Here is a 21,345-nt window from a genome sequence, read left to right on the forward strand (position 1 = left end):
TGGGTGGGAATATACTGGGTATGTTTGTGGTCGTTGCGCACTCTAATAGAATTCTGAGGTGATGGCTTGAGCATTTAAACAAATTACTGTTGCTATAGTTGGTAATATTGTGTCAAAGTGAATTGTCGTTATACCCCAGTCCCTATAGTCTGGACTTTCTGCAGCCTAAGAAAATGCTTTTGTTGAATAGTCTGGCGAATGCGAGAAAATGTGTCAAAGGCAACTAGACGTAAGAATTCTCCTAGTGGTTAGTTTGGATTCGCCTAAGACGCTGCAATAGACTGGACATTTGTTCCCGCTGACAAAGTATTTGTTGTTCGTTATTAGTCTGTCAATTTATGTTCTATCATGAGGAAATGAGTTGAATAATCTTGAGCTTAAAATAAGTTTTACCTAAAAATATACATACTGTACATGGTAGAAAAGCATGCAGCTAGTAGAAGTGTTTGTCAGCAATGTATATACTTCAGATTTAAATTTAAACCAAAGGAAAGCAGCCTATTTGAAATATATCAGATGGCCATAAGCCTTATTATATAGCAGAATTACATCAAACCATGATAAATTTTGGCACCAGTACAAATTAAGACGGTACGATCGAGTTGAAGAAGAAATTAAAACAGAAGGCGTAGAAGCTCACTGAGCTTGAGCATTAGTGGCTTCTTTCTTTGAAAGCTTGGAGAAATGATACCACCTTGTCATGAGGGGGAACAGTTTCTTTAAGCACGGCCAATTCAAGTAGACTGTTCACCCATGAGTGTATCATGGGAGCCTTCTCTTGATCCAGAAATTTTATTCCAAACACTTGCTCCTGTGCTTTGCACATGCCAAATGCTACGACGATCATGATGTCTAGGAGTCCTATCTTCCCATCTTCTATCATGGGACTACCACCGGGAAACATATTCTTCATTCCATCTTCAAGCACGCGGAGTTTCTGAAAAAATTCCTCGCATGCTTTTTCTTGGTCTTCCGCTGTGAATATCTTGAGCATGAACTCCATCACCTGAAATACGTGTATTTTTCAAGACTCTGAATTATTGTACAACAAAACAACAACATATACTCAATATAGTCTCATAAAGTGGGGTCTAGGAGGGTTTCCAATGGATGGATCCATAAACATAAAATGGATTTGTGATCTTACATGTTGGATATAAGCAGCCCAGAATCGGACTTTGGATCTCTCATAAGGATCTTCTGGCAAGAGACTAGGTCCATTCGTCCATGTTTCATCGATGTATTCAAGAATGACAGACGACTCATTTATTGGTTTTCCATCGTGAACAAGAACAGGGACTTGCTTATGAACTGGATTGTACTTGAGGATCAATGGACTTTTGTTGCTAAGATCTTCTTCTACATACTCAAAAGTTATGCCTTTGACTTTGAGAGCCAGTTCTACTCTCTTCACATAAGGGCTAAGCCACATTCCATGTAGTTACCTTGTTTTCTTCTCCCATTTTCCCAACTCTGGTTTACTTTCTAAGTTGACATATGATTTTGGTAATATATATATTTACAGATATGTTGAGAAACTTTCACGCATCTTCCATTTGCTCGAAGTTAAAACAAGGCTAATAGTTTGAATCGAAATGTGATTATAAAATTGTACTTGCGTTTTTTTGACTTAGTAAGCCGATTCGATGATTTCTATGACAAGAGCAGTGACGGCATCTGCCCATTTCTTTGTGTCCAAGTTGGCCAAGTGGTGTGCAATCAAACAAAGGGCAAGAAAAAAATTAGAGCAAGTAATCTTTTCGTTCTGTATCTCAAAATACATGTTACAAATGATCCTACCGATTGTGTAATAACTGACCAATCAGTTCCTAAGATGAAAGTGATGATCACTAGATTCAGAACCCAAATACAATAACAACATATCCGGGTGTAGTACTTTACTAGTAGACCCTCAAAACAGATGCATTAGCATTACCGAGGACCTGCAGCTTTTTGATACTCCCTCCGTTCCACAATAAGTTAATTGTTAGATTTTGACACACATATTAAAAAAAAAACAAAAACACAAAGATATAAATTTATCATATTTTTTCATTTTTACCCTCTTCAAAAAGCAAAGACACATGATACATTACTCCCAATGCACATTTAATAAAGGGTAAATTTGAAAAAAAAATTCAATATTTACCTTGAATTGTGAATCATTCATTTATTTTGAAACACTAAAATTGCTCCAACAATTCACTTATTGTGAAACGAAGGGAGTAGTAATTTAAGGTAAGACAACTACATATTATATAGTACTCCCTCCGTTTCACAATAAGTTAATTATTGGGCTATTTATTGGTGTTTCAAAATAAGTGAATCATTGAATTTCTTTCCAAATTTACCCTTATGATTTGACAACCAATTAACTTTTTGAAAATGTATTACAAGGTCAACTTTTTTTTTTTTTGAGGTAAAAATAAAAAGTTGTGTTAAATTATGTTTTTAATATTTTTTCTTTAATTTATGTGTCAAAATGTAATCATTCATTTATTATGAAACGGAGAAATATTATATAAGATTAGTCGTTAGATCAGAATGGTTGACCACACAGCGATATCCATTTAAAAGTGTCAAGATAAGTTATTTTAGTTCCTCTCGGGCCATTATTGTCCAGACACTACGAATAATTAATTCGTTTAATTCTTTATTGCAGATTAATGAGAGGTATTCGACTTAAATAATACTACTTGTTTATTGTACCAACAGGTCAAACACAAAATTGTTAGGACGGAATAGCATATTATATTGCATCAAGTCTTACATCCATTTAAGCTGTATCTAGAGAAAATTGAAGGAAAGATATTTTAAGTCTTGAACGAAGGATTGGTGACATTGATCAATAGATAAGATCAAACATTATTAAGAAACTTGATTAAGTTAATTGTGAACTTGATTAATATTTTTAAAACTTTCTAATCTTGTTAAAAATAAAAATCAACTCAACCCACACCCTCTTTAATCCAAATCAATCACTCTCTCCTCTCTCTCGACAGCTTCTCTCAACTCTCTCTCAACCAACAGTTCAACAAAATTTCTCCCTTTAACCCGCGACGACTTCTACCTCCAACGACAAATAGTTGGGTTTTGAGTTTCCCTCTTCAATTCAATTAACCTATCTCTAATCCCTCTCTTGACTGCTTCTCTCAACTCTCTCCTAACCAACTGTTCTGCAAATTTTTCATTTCAATCCTCGACGACTTCAACATCCGACTACAAATAGTTGGGCTTCGAGTTTCTTTTCGACTTCAATCGACGTGAAAGCCTTGCTCTCCAGCCCCAACAGCTTCGAATTCTTTATCGTTCCTTTTCTTCTTTCACAGGTAAAAATTTCTGGCCTTTTTAGTTTTGAAGAAAACGAGGAACTTGAGCCAACTTTTCTTATAGTATTGGTTAACAATTTCAATATTTGTTGCACTAATCTGAAATGCGGTCTGAATAAAACCCTAATTTCTGGTATTTCTTCTCTTCTCTTTTCGAAGTGAATTATGATATTTTGTTGTTTGTTGCATTTTTTTTTAAGTTTGATTTTTATTGTTTGTGTTTATAAAAATAAAAGACAATTTGGTTTGATTTATTCTGTTCTTATTCTTGGTAAAAATGGTGAAATTACTGTTTTTTGTTTAACAAAATCGTGCTACTGTTTCCTTCGATAGATTATCCATCTGGTGCAACATATTAACCATCTGATGCAACAGATTTATCATATAGTGCAACAGATCAACCATCTGATGCACCAGAGGAACCATCAGATTATAATTCTGATGCAACAGATTAAATATCTGATGCAACAACTTTACCATATGTTGCAACAGATTAAGCATTGGATAAAAAATCTGATGCAACTAATTAACGATCTGGTGCAATGGAAGAACCATCAGATTAATGATCTGATGCAACAGATGAACCTCCTGTTGGATAAAATCCTACCAACTCTTCCTACAGAAAAAGTCCAAGACTTGATTTTTTCAACTGATCATTCATCTGCCACGATAGACGATCCTATGTTGGAAGAAATCTAAACAATATTGAACGTTGATAACTATTACAACAGATCACTCATGTGTTGCAACAGATGTGTGACCTGTTACACAGACCATTCATCTTTCTCAACAGATGAGTGATATATTTTGTATTATTGCAATAGATTACTCAGCCGTTGCTATGGATTATTTAACTATTCCAACAGATCACTCATATGTTGCAACAGATGATGTCACAACAGTTGTGTGATCTATTGAACAGATCATTCATCTGTCTTAAAAGATGAGGGATATGTTTTGTATTGTTTCAATAGATTACTCATCCGCTGCAACAGTTTGGTTATATGCTGCAACAGATATACTATCTGGTGCAACAGATTGGTGATCTGTTGCAACTGTTATTTTACTGTTTTGCTTGTTTAATTTACTGTTATCCTTTTTAATGATGCATTAATCAATAATAATATATTATTTTATATTCCTGTTAATTTTAGATAATATGGTTCTCAAAAAAACAGAAACCGAATCAAGTCCAAGTAAAGGAAGAAGTGAAGAAGCTAGGCTACATCTACTAGTCTATGAGCTTGCTTTACAAGGGTTATCTCAATCGGGAGCAGAATATGATGAATACGGGGAGGAGGAATATTTCAAAAGAGATGATGCAGCTGCTAATAGCCCTTCCACTGAAGAGCTGATCAAATCCATCAGCATTAATTATTATCCTGTGAAAATGCAGTACAATGGTGCCGCAGATTTAACGGGTGATTTCGTGGTTAAGTCAGCTATGGGAAAATCTTTCGATGCCTTCAGAAATACTTCGAGAACAAAAATTGGATGCTTATTTCAGGGACAGCTGCTTTGGGAAATATCTTGATTTGCCGGAGGACAACAATGCTCGTTTCCAAATGAAAATGGTATATGAACTTCCCAAGCGTAGGTTTATGTATGAAAACAAAGATAAGATGAATAAGGTGTGGATAAATTATTGTGGCATGCCTGTTTGTTTTGGTTGGAAGGAGTTTGCCATAGTTACTGGACTAAAATGTTATCCTTCTTCTCAAGTTATACCTATTCTAACCCAAAATAAGCACCCCGCACACCCAAAAAAGGAAAAGGCAAGTCGTGTGATCATAATGACCTGGTGTCCATTGCTGGTCCAAGCTTCAAAAACAAAAATTTAATAGAAGCATTGAAAGGTAAAGGACTTTCAAAGAATCACAAGCAGCCATTGTGCTTGGTTTTGTTTGTACATAATATTCTTTGGGCGAGAGATGTTAACAACAACATAAGCCTCGGTTTAATAAAGCGCTCCTAGGATCTTGAGGCGTTTAACAGCTATCCATGGGGGTATGAAAGCTTCAAAATGACTGTCAAATATTTGTTGACTCCGTTAGCGCCAAAGGCAGTCAACTTATATGGATTCCCATGGGCTTTCATGGTAAATGTTTCTTTCTTCTATTATGATATCATTCATTTTTTTCACTCAATAATGGTTTTGATTTATTAACATTATTTTATCGGCTTGGGCGTTTGAATCCATTCCTTATTTGAGACAACAAGTGAACTACCAGGAAGGAGTTTTCTGTCCAAGAATCTTGAGATGGTTGTCGGTCAAAACTGATAAAAATGCAAAATTTCTTGAACTCTTCAACCCCCTGAAGGATGCAGTAAGTATAATTATAATTAATTTTTTCTTTTAATTAATGTTTTTTTTAATAATATAATCATCATTCTAATATATGTAATGATTTATGTTAGAATGTGCATCCGTCGCTAGTTCCGACCAATTGAAAGTTGAAGATGTCATTTTTTCTTACTTTACGGTCTGTGCAAACTTTATCGGACCCTAAGGTCATCGACAGAATAAAAATGAAATTGTTTGGAGCAATAACCATTACAAGAAAAATAATTTTGGATGGTGGGCTTGTTGTTATTGATGGAGTTGTTGGTGGTGGTAGTGGTGCTGCTGTTGGTGCTAATGATGCTCCACTTACAGTATTTAAAGCAAACCATTATGAGTATTATCATACTGGTTATACAGATTTTGCCTCTCCCAGCGAATGTTCTGCGTGCAAATGTCAAGACTGCAGGGCGAAACATGATGTAGTGATTAATGCTATTAATGCATTAACTGCTTCTGTAAAGGAATTGACATCTAAGAGGGGTCTCATTCCATCAAAGAAAATTTTATTTCCATCCGCTCCATTAGAGATTAGGGCTAAGAGGAGAAGGAGAGTGATTTCCAGGGCATTATCAGGCATCCAAAAAAGCAAAATTGTAACTCCTCTGTCTGTGTGTTGAACTGAGCAACGTACAATGTCCAAGGAGAGCAGCACGAGCTGAAGAAGGTGAATATATTATATGTCTTCCAACTGACAAAACACACAGACACATATCTATTTCAATAGATGACACATCTGTTGAAAATTATCAAACAGATATATACATCTGTTGCAATAGTTGACTAACCTGTTGCACCAGATACTTTATCTCGTGCAACATATGTCTCATCTGTTTTAGCAAATCAAACAGCTCTTTGTATAGCTTTTATTTGTACCAACAGACGACCTATCTGCTGCAATAGATGATTCATATGTTGCAACGGATGGTTCATCCATTGGAAATTATCACACAGGGTCTTCCTCATGTAGAAATTTATCCCAACAGTTAATTCATTGTTGCAACAGAAATATAATATGTTTGCGACAATTTAAAACGGGAGAAAGACCTGTTTGATTTGCTAGAAGAGATGAGTTATTATTTTCCATTTTGTTGTATCTCCGTGATTAGCATTAACCAATTCTGACTTTCCAGGTGTATGTAGAAGAAGCTACTACTAAACAGCATTGACAACATGCTACTCTTTTTATAGAAATACAGAAAACAGAAAGCACAGAAATCGTACGCAAGCAACAATAAAGATCCACGACCATAGCACCGGATGAAGAACAACTTGTCCATACTGAGTAGATCTTTATAGCTTGAGTCAGTCAAAACAATCCTTGGCAGTATACTTAAATTTTTATAGATGTATTTGTTGAGATCTGTACCCATAATAGTTTTTTTACATTTCATTTATTCATTGACTTATTTCAGCTAATTTATGAAGGCTTTGATTTATTTTATTTTGTCTACAAATTTTATTTATTCCTTAGATTTGAACTTATTAATTAAAAAGGAATATGAGATTCAAATATTGCAACAGATAATGTATCTGTTGCAACAGACGACACATCTATTGGAAAAATCAAATAGATTTAGACATATGTTACAACAGGTAGGTGATCTGTTGGAATTTATCAAATAGGTCCTCCCACTGTTGCAACAGATGGACTTTAGATAAAAACATCAAGATAATGCAACAGATGACCATCCTATTGCAACAGATAAACTATATGTTAGAACAACTAGGATAATTGTTACAACGGACGTAGAATCTGTGTTGCATTATAAAAAATCAACTTTTGTTGGACATAAAAAATTGTCACTACGTATAAAAAGGTTAAAGTGAATTGAATTGAAATAAAAAAGGCGCAACCCATCGATGGTGTTCAGTTCAAACACGTAAAATAAAATAGGCATCAAGTATACATGTTCATTTTAAACACGTAAAATAAAATAGGCATCAAATGTGTCAGTGTCAGTCTGGCACATTTCGCTGACTTGCCGTCACTTGGCCCTCAACAGTCATTTTTTTCCCCAATTGTCTTATATATTCATCTTCCTCCTAAAATTTAAACCTAAATTCCCAAATCTTCTTCTTCATTATCATCTTCTTTTATCTATCTAAATTTTTTAAATTATTACTTTTATTTTTTCCAATTGAACTGACCTTGACAATGTCGAGCACATCTTCCACTATTTTTTATGATAAAGATTTTCGATATAGTAAGTGCGGTCATGAAGCTCTGTTAAAGACTTCTTGGACTCAACAGAATCGGGGTCGTAGGTTTTTTACTTGTAAGATTTCAAAGGTAATATTTTTTTATTTAATTAGTTGATTAATTATTGACTTGTAATTATTTTATAATTGTGTTCTTTTTATATATATAGAAATTGGTGGATGCAATTACTTTGATTGAGATGAAGAACGACACCCTTCACAAGCAAGTCGCGTAATCTGGGGTTTGTTGAACAAAGTCAAGGCTTCTAAAGAGAAATAAAATCGAGCAAGAAGATACTACATTATTGCCGTTATTGCTACTGGTTTGGTATTGTTGGGCACATGGATATTGAAGCCTAATTGCTGAAATTTTCATAGTGGTGTGTGTATTTGCTACTGGTTTGTTGTCGATGAGCACATGGATATTCAAGTGTAACTGTTGGAAAATATCAAAAAGATTTAGGCATATGTTGAAAATTTTAGGTCATCTGTTGGAAATTATCAAACAGGTCTTCCCACTACTGCAACAGATTAGACTTAGATTATTAGATTATTCATAGAAATAACATTGGCATAGTGCAACAGATGACCAACCTGTTGCAACAGATAAACTATCTGCCAGAACGGATTAAAGATATTTTACAACAGATTGACAATCTAATCTATTACATTATAAAAAACTCAACTTTCACCAGAAAAAAATTATTTCCACTACATGTACATGTAATAAAGTAAAGGGTGACTTGAAATTAAAAATTTCTATTTCACAGGCTCTTCTATATACACAGGCTTCAAGCGTCCAGTTAGTACCCCATAAGCCCAAACCTCTTGCAGGTTTTCCACAGCATTGTTGCACAGAAAAGTCATTGGCTCGGCCATTTCTGTGCTGGTCAGCAAATATTCTATGTGTGCAAGAACGTGCAAGCCGCTTGCTTTAGCGGCATCATCTTTTGGAAGGATCATTCCCCTATTTCGACCTTTAAAATCCCATGATTTCTTCATCAACACTTCCTTTGGTAAATGATTCATTAGTTTACTCTCTCTCAACAAGAAGGGAAACAGCACCATCAGTGGCACCACGAGGAGAAAAAGATTGAAATCATCGATGAGAGGTACGTTGGAGTCATAAACATTGATCTTTCCCTCCTTGAGTAGCATCTCAACAGCCTAATAATACATGTCATTCATGCTAATGACTGCAAGAATCCTTTTTGCCTCGGTCCAGCTCTTGTCGTGTGGATTTGGCCTATCCCCTCTAACATATCTTAATATTTCTTCTTCATCTAAGACCAATGTAGGAACTAGGAAATCAAGTCCCACGCCAAGGGCTGACGCCTCTCCATTGAGTTGATTGTACCTATTCTTGAGCTTCTTGCAGAAGTCGAGGTCCATTATCCTATCGACAACGTCATAAGCTTCCCGGTACGTTAATTGCCTTTTCCTCATGAGGCAGAGAATTATGTCAACATGTTGTGAGATAAGAAGTCAATTTTTAAATAGGTTAGTAATTGTAAAGATGCAACGGATGGTCCATATGTTGCATAGGGTTTTCTGAAACAATACTCCAATGCAACTTATGCAACAGATGGCTAATAAGTTACAACAGAACCACAACCAGTTGCACCAGTATACCCAGCTGTTGCAACAGATGTGAAATCTGTTGCGTAGCTTCTTCTTCATGGGGTAGATTAGAAGGGCTAGGTTAGGAAAAGTAAACTTGTCTTGTCCTCATACGGCATATGCATACCAGTCATAGTCTGGAAGTTTTGGGGTGGGAAAGGAGGCCTGGGGTAATCTGGTGCGCCTGGCTTAGTATTCTTGGCCTGTCGCAGATCCCTCTTCTCTTCGGCTCCAAGTTCCGCATATACGTCCACCTTCTTGACTGGCTCCTGAACTTCAACAGCTTTTGGAGAGAGAGGAATTATAGTTTCTTTTGATTTTCGAGCCGAGAGTACATCTCTAATTGCTCTTTTCTTTTTTCTAACCAACGCTGTAGGAGTGTGTGGCTCCCTCACCTTCTTGGATGGTATGACACACCTCTTGGATTTGAATTTCTCGATATCTTTAGAGATAGCCTCTACTTTTTCAAAGAGTTTATCCTGTCTGTCCTTGCACTCATCTCATTCGTAATGAGAACACGAGGGTGGAGAGGGGTGAGAGGGACCTGTGTAAGGGCGAAAAGGGGTGTTTTCGAATATATTTATTCTTTCTTATGCATCAACATACTCATCATCATGAGTGGTATCAGCATCAGCATACCTTCCACCAACACCAACAACTTCACCAGAAGAAGCACCCGGATCTGCCTTATTAAAAGGCTGGTCATGAAGAGCCTCAACATTAGCCTGACCTTGCCTAACTGCTCTTCTTATGGCTGTTACTCCAGCCAATTCCTTCTTTATTAACTCCACCGTTGGGTCTGCAATAGTATTAACATGACCTAGAGTAATATAAGAAGTCATCACCCATCTGTTACATAGTTTGCAGTACATGGTTAAAATCCATTTGAGTCTGGTTCAGAGAAACAGAGCAACATATGGATAATCTAATGCAAAATATCAATCATCTATTGCAATAGCTGGACAAGACGGGTAATCAGTTATGCAACAGATGATCCGTACCTCACAACAGATAAATAATATGTTATCAGATTAAACATCTATTGTATAATTTGTAGTAGATGGTTAATATTTTAGGAGTTGGGTTCAGAAAACCAAAGCAACAATAGGTAATCTATGCAAGATATACCCTATCGCAATAGATGTCCCATCTGGTGCATTAGATATAACATCTGTTACACCAGATATAACATCTGTTCAATATCTTTCTTATCTTTGAGTAGAATTATTTTACTTGAAGAAGATGTACTGCATCATCCGGAGGGTTAAAGAGATCAGCCTCCTTAATATTGGTGTTGCTCTTTGCTCGGTGATCTATTATCATCATATTAATGATCATCCTCTTTCTCTTTCTCACTCTCCAATTCCTCCTCTTTCTCACTTTCATTTCATTCATCACTATCTATGGAACCTTGTCCACCTCCCTCAATGTTGTTTTCACATCTCTCCTCAGCTTCACTTTTCCCTGACTAAGATTGTTCAGGAAGCTTCTTCGAATCCCTCTGTACTGTAGCCTTTTTTTTTAGTGGTCAGGCGTTGATCCACTTTCACTTTCTATTCTTTTGGGAGACATGTTTTACCTACCGACAAAGAAAAACAAAAATTACATTACAATTGATGTATGCATAGATTTTAAAAAATACATTACAAATACCATGAATATCATAAAATATATGCGTAATTTTTATCCCTCTCATCATGCAATTGCCAAAAGGATAATTCAATTGAAATTGTATAAAAACAATTAAAGTTGTAGTTGATTGAGTACTCTAGGAGGTGACCCTATAAAAACTCACCCCTGGTCCTAGATTAATTAATTTAGGTACTATTAGTCTAACATATGAACTCAATTAAAATTGTAAAAAACAAATGTTCAATATGTTGCGTCGGATTTCTCATCTGTTGTAAATTATCAATCAGATTAGGTAACAACAAATTACAAATCTGATGTAAATTCGTATCAAACAGATTAAGTCATCTGTTGCGACAGATTACCCATCTGCTGGAAATTATCAAATGGATTGTCATATGTCGCAACAGCTTACCCATATGTTGTAAATTATCAAATAGGCGCTGCCATCTGTTGTGGCTGACCCTATAAGAACTCACCCCTAGTCCTAGATTAATCGATAGTTTACCCTATGAGAAATCAACCCTAGTCCTAGATTATTCAATAAGGTATTAGTAACCTAGTCCTAGATTAATCAATTAAGGTATTAGTCTAACATATGAGGTAGTAAGAATCGGTTCGGCGCAGAATGATCGATCGAAGACTCTGTCGGGAGGAACGTAGTACGGTCTCATTATGCAATTGCCAAAAGACTCAATTGAAGTTGTAGTTGACCCTATGAGAACTCACCCCTAGTCCTAGACTATTCAATTAAGGCATTAGTACCCTAGTCCTATATTAATCAATTAAGGTATTAGTCTAACATATGAGGTAGTAAGAATCGGTTCGGCTCAGAATGATCGATTGCCGACTCTGGTCGGGAGGAACGCAGTACCGTCTCGTTATGCAATTGCCAAAAGACTAAATTGAAGTTGTAGTTGACCCTATAAGAAACCACATTCAATTAAGGTATTAGTCTAACATATGAACTCAATTGAATTATATATAAATAAATGTTCAACCTATTGCAACAGATGTCTTTTCTGTTGGATCAAATCAAATAGATTATGTAATCTATTGCAATATATTACCCATATATTGTAAACTATCAAATACATTAAGTTATTTGTTGCGACAGATCACCCATCTATTGTAAACTATCAAACAGATTAAGTCATCTGTTGCGACAGATTACCCATCTATTATAAATTATCAAATAGGCGTTGTCATCTATGGTAGTTGACATTATGAGAACTCACCCCTATTCCTAGATCAATAAATTAAGGTATTAGTTGAACATATAAGGTAGTAAGAATCGGTTTGGCTCAGAGTGATCGATCGACGACTCTTGTCAGGAGGAACGCAGTCCCGTCTCATCATGCATTTGCCAAAAGACTCAACTAAAGTTGTAGTTGATCCTATGAAAACTCACCCCTAGTCTCATATTATTCAATTAAGGTATTAGTTGAACATACGAGGTAGTAAGAATCGGTTCATCTCAGAGTGATCGATCGATAACTCTTGTCGGAAGGAATACAATACCGTCTCATCATGCAATTGCCAAAAGACTCAATTGAAGTTGTAGTTGACCCTTTGATCTCATTCATCCATCCCTAATTCCACCTAGATCAATGTAGGTACTATTATTAATCTTAACATTAAGTTAATGAGAACATATTTTAAACTAGAGTGATCGATCGACGACTCGAGTTGGGATGAACGTAATACTAACACCATACAAATGCAATGACTCAATTGGATTTATAGTTGACCCTATGAACTCATTCATTCATCTCCCGTTCCACTTAGATCAATATAGGAACTATTATTAATCATAACATTAAGTTAATGGGGAGCTTATTCTTTCATCCCTACTTCCTCCTGAATCAATTGCAATGAAATCTGTTGCAACAAACAACTGAGCTGTTGGAGAATTTCAAACAGATAACAATATCTGTTGCAACTGATGATATTTCTTATTTAATTATCAAATAGACATTTGCATCAGTTATGACGGATGACTGAGCTGTTGAAAATTCTCAAACAGATATTGATATTTGTTGTAACAGATGACGTTTCTAATTTAGTTATCAAATGACATTTCCATCTGTTGTCACAGATGACTGAGATATTGGGATTTCTCAAACAGATATTTAAATCTGTTGCAACAGACGACATATCTGTTTGAAAATATTTTTTTTCTTTTAGTTTTAAAGCAAGCTTCCGTCCGAGTAGATAAAGCAGTAGTACTACTAAAGTCGGTAAAAATGTTTATTGGATAACTCAAAAATCTCATTGAGTAGTCTTTTCCTGTCTTTTCAATGTCACTCATTTTCTTCCTCGTTCCCATCAAATTATTAGTGAATATTAATTAATGAATATTGAAACCCCTAATACTTCTTCTATTTCATATTGACTTGGCACTCCCATTAAGAAAATATTAATTAGGGGTTTATTATACTATACCAAATTAGCCTTATTAATTATGCTTTGAAAATACAAATTTGAATAAATACACTTTGTTTAGTCATTTAATATTAAGGGTAGTACATCTAGAAATTAGAATTATCTCATCTCGCCTCTCCTTTCCTTCAGCCCTAAATCTCTTATATTTTTTCTTTCTATCCTCTTTAGGGTTATCACAACCTTTTTTTTCTCTCCTCTTTCTCATAAATTTTCATTCGGATCTAACCGATCGATATCCATATCTTAGATTTCTCGACTGAAATTGTTGTTTTGACCCCCTTTTGACATTAAGGTATGATATGATTCACTATTGTTCTTTCATTCTCGTCTTATTCTTGCAATTTATTTACATCTTTTTTTATTTAATTACCATTTTCCCATATCATATTTATTTAAAAAATTTGAAGGAACTTTTAATTGTTGAATAAACCAACCAAGAATTTTTATTATAAGATGTGAAAAAAGTCATCTGTTGGGAGAAGTTTAAAAGCCTTGTTGGCAGTATCATTTTTTTATGTATTTTGTTTGTTTCTTTAATGTTGAAGCTGTTATTGATGTTGTTGGCTAGGTTAGAGTTGTTGGAACTTGTGGTGTGGTGTTGTTGACAGTGGCGGATCCAGGTTTTTTAGACTGTGGGTGCTTCTTAGCTTAAAAACAGTGGAGTCCAAACAATCAACACAAGGAGTAAGGGAGAAAAAAATAAAACAAAGTTTAAAGTGAATAAGAAGAGAAGAGTTGGTTACCAAAATTAAAAAAATATGTGCTGAGTGAGAATTGAACTCAAGACCAAAAGAAATAAATAGCCTTAAGCACCCATAAACAACAGCTAAGTTAACCAAACAACTCTTACTATGGGTGCTCACTGATTAGATTATATACTTTTTTTTCTTTATTTCCATATACATATATAAAGTTTGATACGAGTTCAGTTTGTGCTCGCGCACCAGGAGGACTCCGTGTGGGTCCGTCCCTTGTTGTTGATGGTGTTGGAACATAGGATGTATGTTTCTTTGTTATTGATGATGTTGTTGGAACAAATGTTGTTGTCTTCTTTATTGTTGATGTTTTTTTTTTGTTGTTTGTAGTTTATGCTGTTGTTGATTTGCAGCAGACGGAGCAACTGATGGAACAAACCAAACCACCAGCAAGGCTACTATGTATTCCAATAGACTCCATATCTATTGTATCATACTCCACATCAGACGCAACTGACTTCACATCTAACGCAACATACTCTACATCTGTTGCAACAGAAGGATGTCACACCACTTTTTTTAACTCCGAAAGATATCGTTTTATGTTCGAAAGGGTTTTTTATTAAATTGACAAAAAATGAAAATTTTGTTTCGAAAAGGATTATTTACATTTAAAAAAAGAGTTGCCACTTGGCATAATTGGGTGTGCCAAGTCACCTTTGGGAATCCTTTTTCAAAAAACTATTTTTGACTTTTTTAAACTGATCCACGAATAGAGATTCTGGTTAAGGAGTTCTGTTGACTGAGGGAAAGGTGTTAGGCACCCTTCGATCCCGTGGTTTGACCACGGTCGCTTGGTGGAGTATATCGGCTAATTTGAACACTATGAATGTATAAACCACACCAAACACAAATAAAATGATCAATCAAACAAACAAATCCAAAACAAATCCCCAAAATAATGTTCAGTCCAATTATACAGTCTAAAATAAAAAAGAAGTGCAAAAATATAAATCTTATTCTAACCTACCCAAATCCTAATTACGCTCCCATGCTACCCGACGCCTTGGACCTTCATCACGGTCGTCTTTCAGGTACAAAAATACTTCGGAGCATTCCCCGGTGAATAAACACAAATACCTCGGGGCATTCCCCGGCCAAATAATACATTTGATCCAAAAGAAATAAAATCGAGCCATTCATAATATGTTTCGAGCATTCCATATTCCATAATTCTTGAAATTTGCCTATCCGAACCTACTATTTGCCTACCCAAATCTCCCTATCATGGCACTATCACAATCGACGACATCTATGAATCAACAACAATACTTACTTTATCAACTTTCAATCTCCGTCCCGCTTATTCCCAAATGAATTCAAATCTTTCAATTACTCTATTCACATGAATCAGTCAATCAATATCAACAACAGTAATCACGATGATATAAAGCATAGCAAAATCAACGCAAAATAAGATTCAAACACCAACAACTTTACCACATAAAGCGTAAAACAATTAATTAATGGAAAAGGGGATGAAGAGTGGACCTTAATGCCGCTTTTATTCATTTCCGCGCCTCAAACCTCAAACCGAACGTCAATGATGAAATCCAACTTCGGTAATAGACTTCACTATTTTTCGCAAACCCGGACCCGCAACTCGAACACACCTCAACAATGAGCAACCCATTTTTTTCGATGGGTGTCACTGAAATATGTAAGGAAACTGACTGATATTTGGCTGATTTCCAGCGTTATTCCAGCGTAATTTTGCCAAAACTGACCCAAAGCGTTCATTTTTGGCCACAGATAAGATGGCAGCGACTGGTTCATTTTGGCGGAGCTCAGGCAAGCTCAAATGAGCTCAGGCGAGCTCAAACATGCTCAGAAGGTAACGGAACCGGAGAAGAAGGGACGGCAGCAACGTCTTCCGATAAAGACTCGCCAAAAAAGTCTTTCTCTATCTCCCCTTTCCCGATCTCTGTATGTGTGTGTGTGCTTCAATAGAGTGTGTCGTTAAATAAAGGAGAAAGAAAGTAAAAAAATAATATTTCTATGACCTATTCTCCATTTTTATGAAGAAGATGATGATAAGATCAAGAGGAGCCAGAAGTCGTGCCTCTGTCTGTATGTATATCTTTTTTTTTTTCAGAAGGAAGATGGTGATGTCTATCTCCTCTAGTGAAGGTATATTCTAGTATTTATGGTGAGGTCCCTCACGTGAGTGGAGTCTATGTTAGCATGAAAACAAATGAAAAAAAAAGTAGGGTCCATGAGTGAGGTGTCCATAGGGAAATTTCCTAGAAGGTTCCTTCTAGTTATATCTCTTTTTGGACAAGAAAATGAGGGAGTGGGGGGGAGGAGTTGTTTTTTAATTGGAGGGGTAAAAGTTAGGAGTCTTATTTTTGATTGGGTGGGTTGTTGGAATATTAGATAAGACAAAATCAGTTAGGGTTTGTTATTTGGATAAAAACAAAAAGGAATTAATAAATAAGTAAAAGATGAGGTGGTTATTCATTTGTTTTTCGACGGGACAAAATTATGTGCCTACATCATGCCCCCTTTGAATGTAAACACCGAGTGTTTTCATACAAAGAAGTAGAAAATGAGATAGAATTTTGTCCCGATCATTATTCAAGGAAAGAAACAGAAAGAAGAAGGGCAACCGAGTCTTGACGAATGCCCTACTACCCAAGTTATGAGGGAATCAAGTATCGGTATCTTACAGGATCGAAAGGAGGTGGACTATACCGAGTTGGAGAGTCGAGTGAGGTTCCATCGAGGTTTTGGTCCGCAGATCTGTCATTGCATCAAAAACGAAAATTACAAGTTAAAAGATAAATGAAATTACAAAATTCTATCTATGCAGCTTTCCTTGACTCTTGAATAGAGTTGTATCACCCTATTCTTCAGGCGGGCTCCTAACTTGCAATTTCTTTCAGCTTGTTGCTTGATTTTCCATTGCTTCACTTCGTTGCTTGACTTTCATTTATTCGCTCTGCTCTTCAGGCGGGCTTCTGATTTTCCATTTTTGTCCTTTAATTTCATCACCATGTTCTTCAGGGGGATTCCTGACTTACAGTTTCTTCAATTTCTCATTCCATCACCCTGTTCTTCAGGTGGGCTCCTAACTTACAGATTCATCACTCTGTTCTTCAGGTGGGCTCCTGAAATCAAAATAAAAACTAGAAACAATATTATCCCAACAAATATTAAGGTAAAGAGAGACTTCATTTTTTCTGAAAGTAATGTCCCATTTTCCAGGAGGGTCCTGAACATAAAGTAAATTCCTGTTTTTCAGAAGGGTCCTGAACATAAAGTAAAATACCATTTTTCAGGAGGGTCTTGAACAGAAAGTAAAGTCCCATTTTTCAGAAGTGTCCTAAACAGAAAATAAAGTCCCATTTTTTTGAAAGGTCCTAAACAGAAAGTAAATTCCCTTTTTTCAGAAGGGTCCTGAACAGAAAGTAAAATCCCATTTTTCAAGAGGGTCCTGAACATAAAGTAAAGTCCTATTTTTTAGGAGGGTTCTGAACAGAAAGTAAAGTCCCATTTTTCAGGACGGTAAAGTCTCATTTTTCAGGAGGGTCCTGAACAGAAAGTAAAGTCCCATTTTTCAGGAGGGTCCTGAATAGAAAGTAAATTTCCATGGATATGCTTTACAATGATAGCTGAACTCAATGAACAAAACTTTGCCCCTGTTTCATCAAAAAAAAAAATTTAGTTGAAAACTTAGTGGTGGTTTACAGCACTTGGCTTTCCAGGCATTTTGCTCCAGCAGTTGTTCCTTTTATCTTTGTTTCAAATTGCTGACACTTGCCCCTGTCTTGTCGCATCATTGACCCAGACCAGATCGGGGAAATGCCTTTGACTCAAATACTAAGCATCTATTTTACCATGCCTCTGAGATACACCTTTTGACATTTGATACTCCCATGAATCCAGCAACCTGTTGGTTGATAGACTTCTTTTGCTTTGTGTTGAATTACGATCCTATTTCTTTCATGTGCTGATCCTTGGCATTTTCTCATACAATTGGAAAGACTGGTAGCAAGTTTTGAAATTCTTTCTCGCTTGTTTTGACACAGACTTGACTTAAAACGTAAAGGAATGACGGCGACTTTTATTTTGATAAATGACATAAAAAGACAAAAGCATGAATATGTAAATGAAAGAAAAGGGCAATGTCCCTTTTTTAACAAAGAAGAAAACTTATCTGAAGATGGCAACCAACTCCAATGACTATGACATGCATTTTTGGATTAAGCTGCTTGATCTTCCTATCCAAACTTCCCATTTGTTGTTGAGTTCGTGCCTTTGTCGCTGCTGCTTCTTTCAACCCGTTGGACTCATATATCTCATTCAATTGACGACATCTTGAAAGATTTTTGCCAACAAACCTCTTACCTTTTTATCTTTCTTTCGAACTCGCCATCGCCTTACGGTGCCCATGAGGGTTCTCACCAATAAGACTCTCTCATTTTATTTTTTATCAACTCCACATCGCCTTAGATGCCCGCAAGGGTTTTCACCAATAAGACTCTCTCATTTTTTATTTCTCTCAACTCACCATCGCCTTTCATGCCCGTGAGGATTTTCACCAATAAGACTCTCATTTTCATTTCTTTCCTGATTTCTTACGCTGAGAGAAAAAAGTAGTACCCCATGATGTATCATCATATCCATTGCATGTTTAGCCTTAACATTATCAAAAATTGATCTGAAGGACCTTCTTTGGTTGTAACTTGGCTTTTGGATAAGGTTAGAAAAGGATGGCAGAGGCTCAAACGACATTTGAAGTGGGGGTGGGACTTACAACTTTTGGAATCGACTCAAACAATACAATAACTCATGCCCCAGTTTTTTGTTGACTGGGTGACTCTAAAAATTTTATTTGGTTAGACCGAGCCCGAAATAGGGCAGCCTACGTATCTCACTCCCGAGAGAGGAGAATCAGGTCGCACGTAGTTCCATCAGCTTGTGCTTTGTTTTGATTTGATTTTTTTTCTTTTATTTTAGAATTCTTTCTTTCATTATTATTTTTCTGACATTTATCTTTGACTCTATTTTTATTCCAAAGAGAGAGATATGAAAGAATAATAAAACTAAGCTCAAACAGGTAAACAAAGGATGACACAATGTTTGGATAGAAGAATAAAAAGCCTTCATCATATCAATCTTCAAAAATGCAAGTACTAAACATGCAATAAAATCAACAACGGATATAATATCATACATAATATCCTTTGACCGTATCAGCATTGATAGCTATTTCTGCCATTTTGCCTTCAATATTTGTCAAATATAAGGCTCCATTGGGCAACACTTTCTTCACAATGAAGGGACCTTGCCAGTTTGGGGAGAACTTCCCTTTTGCTTCAACCTGGTGAAGAAGGACACGCTTTAATACGTACTGACCTACTTCAAAATGCCTAGGTCGTACCTTTTTGTTATGCACTCAAGCCATTCTCTTCTGATACAATTGGCCATGACATACCGATGTTTGCCTTTTTTCCTCAATCAAACTCAATTGTTTCAGTCAGGTTTTGACCCACTCGGCATCATCAATCTCTGCTTCCACAATGACACGAAGAGAGGGAATTTCAAATTCTACAGGGAGGACTGCTTCTGTCCCATACACCAATAAATATGGAGTTGCCCCTGTTGAAGTGCGAACAGTAGTGCGATAACCTAGCAATGCAAACGGCAACTTTTCATGCCATTGTCTAGACCCTTGTACCATTTTCAGCAGAATCTTCTTGATATTCTTATTGGTTGCTTCCACAGTGCCATTAGCCTTCGGACGATATGGAGTGGAATTTCGATGTGCGATCTTAAACTATTGACACACTTCTTACATCAAATGACTATTGAGATTGACAGCATTGTCTGTGATGATCATCTTAGGAATTTGAAACCTACAAATGATATTGGCATGAACAAAATCTACTACCGTCTTTTTTTTACTAACTTGAAAGTTACTGCTTCTACCTATTTTGTGAAGTACTCAATGGCCACCAAAATGAATCTATGTCCATTTGACACTTTCGGCTCAATTAGCCTGATCACGTCCATCCCCCAAGCTACAAAAGGCCATGGAGCAGACATTGCATGCAATTCAGCGGGAGGAGAACATATCAGATCACCGTGTACTTGACATTGATGACATTTTCGAACAAAACAAATGGAATCCTTCTCCATAGTAAGCCAATAATAACCTGCTCTGAAAATCTTCTTAGACAAGACATAACCATTTATATGAGGCCTGCATACTCTGGAATGAACTTTAACCATGATTGCCAAAGCTTATTTTGCATCAACACACCTCAAAAGTCCCAGATCCAGGGTTCTCTTGTATAAGATTTCCCCACTTAAGAAAAATCCACTAGCCAAATGCCTAGTAGTCCTCTTTTGATCATTGGTGGCATGTGTTAGGTATTCTCCTGACTGGATGTACTGCTTGATATCAAAGAACCAAGGTTCGCCATCAAGATCTTCTTCAACTACATTACAATAAGTGTGTTGATCAAGACTCTGTATATGCACTGGATCGATGTAGGCTTTATAAGGGTGTTGGAGAATTGAAGACAAAATGGCCAAAGTTTCAACAATATCATTGTAAATTCTTGGGATATGCCTAAACTTTACAGACATAAACCGTTGACATAGATCCTTCAAGCATTGTCGATACAGTATTAGCTTTAAATCTCGTTTCTCCCAATCACCTTGAATCTGATGGACGAGAAAATCTGAATCCCCCAAACTAATAGTTCCTGGACTCTTATATCAGCAGCTAGCCTCAAACCCAGAATGCAAGCTTCATATTCCGCCATGTTATTGGTACAATAAAATTGAAGTTGCGCTGTTACCAGAAAATATTGCCCCGCCTCAGAGATAAGAACTGCACCTATTCCAATTTATTTCATGTTTACAGCTTCATCGAAGAATAACTTCCAACCTAGATCAGCATCTATAATGACTTTATCGACACACAATACTTCTTCATCAGGAAAATATATCTTTAATGGTTTGTACTCTTCATCAATGGGATTTTTAGCAAGATGATCTGCCAAGGCTTGGG

General features: G+C 36.2%; 1 pseudogene; it reads right to left on the bottom strand.

Moving 5' to 3' along the window:
• Positions 1–501: 501 nt before the first annotated feature.
• On the bottom strand, positions 502–20,558 carry LOC107865893 (annotated as a pseudogene).
• Positions 20,559–21,345: the final 787 nt, after the last annotated feature.

The sequence above is a fragment of the Capsicum annuum genome, chromosome 3 (genome assembly GCF_002878395.1).
Source record: "Capsicum annuum cultivar UCD-10X-F1 chromosome 3, UCD10Xv1.1, whole genome shotgun sequence".
Lineage (NCBI taxonomy): Eukaryota > Viridiplantae > Streptophyta > Magnoliopsida > Solanales > Solanaceae > Capsicum > Capsicum annuum.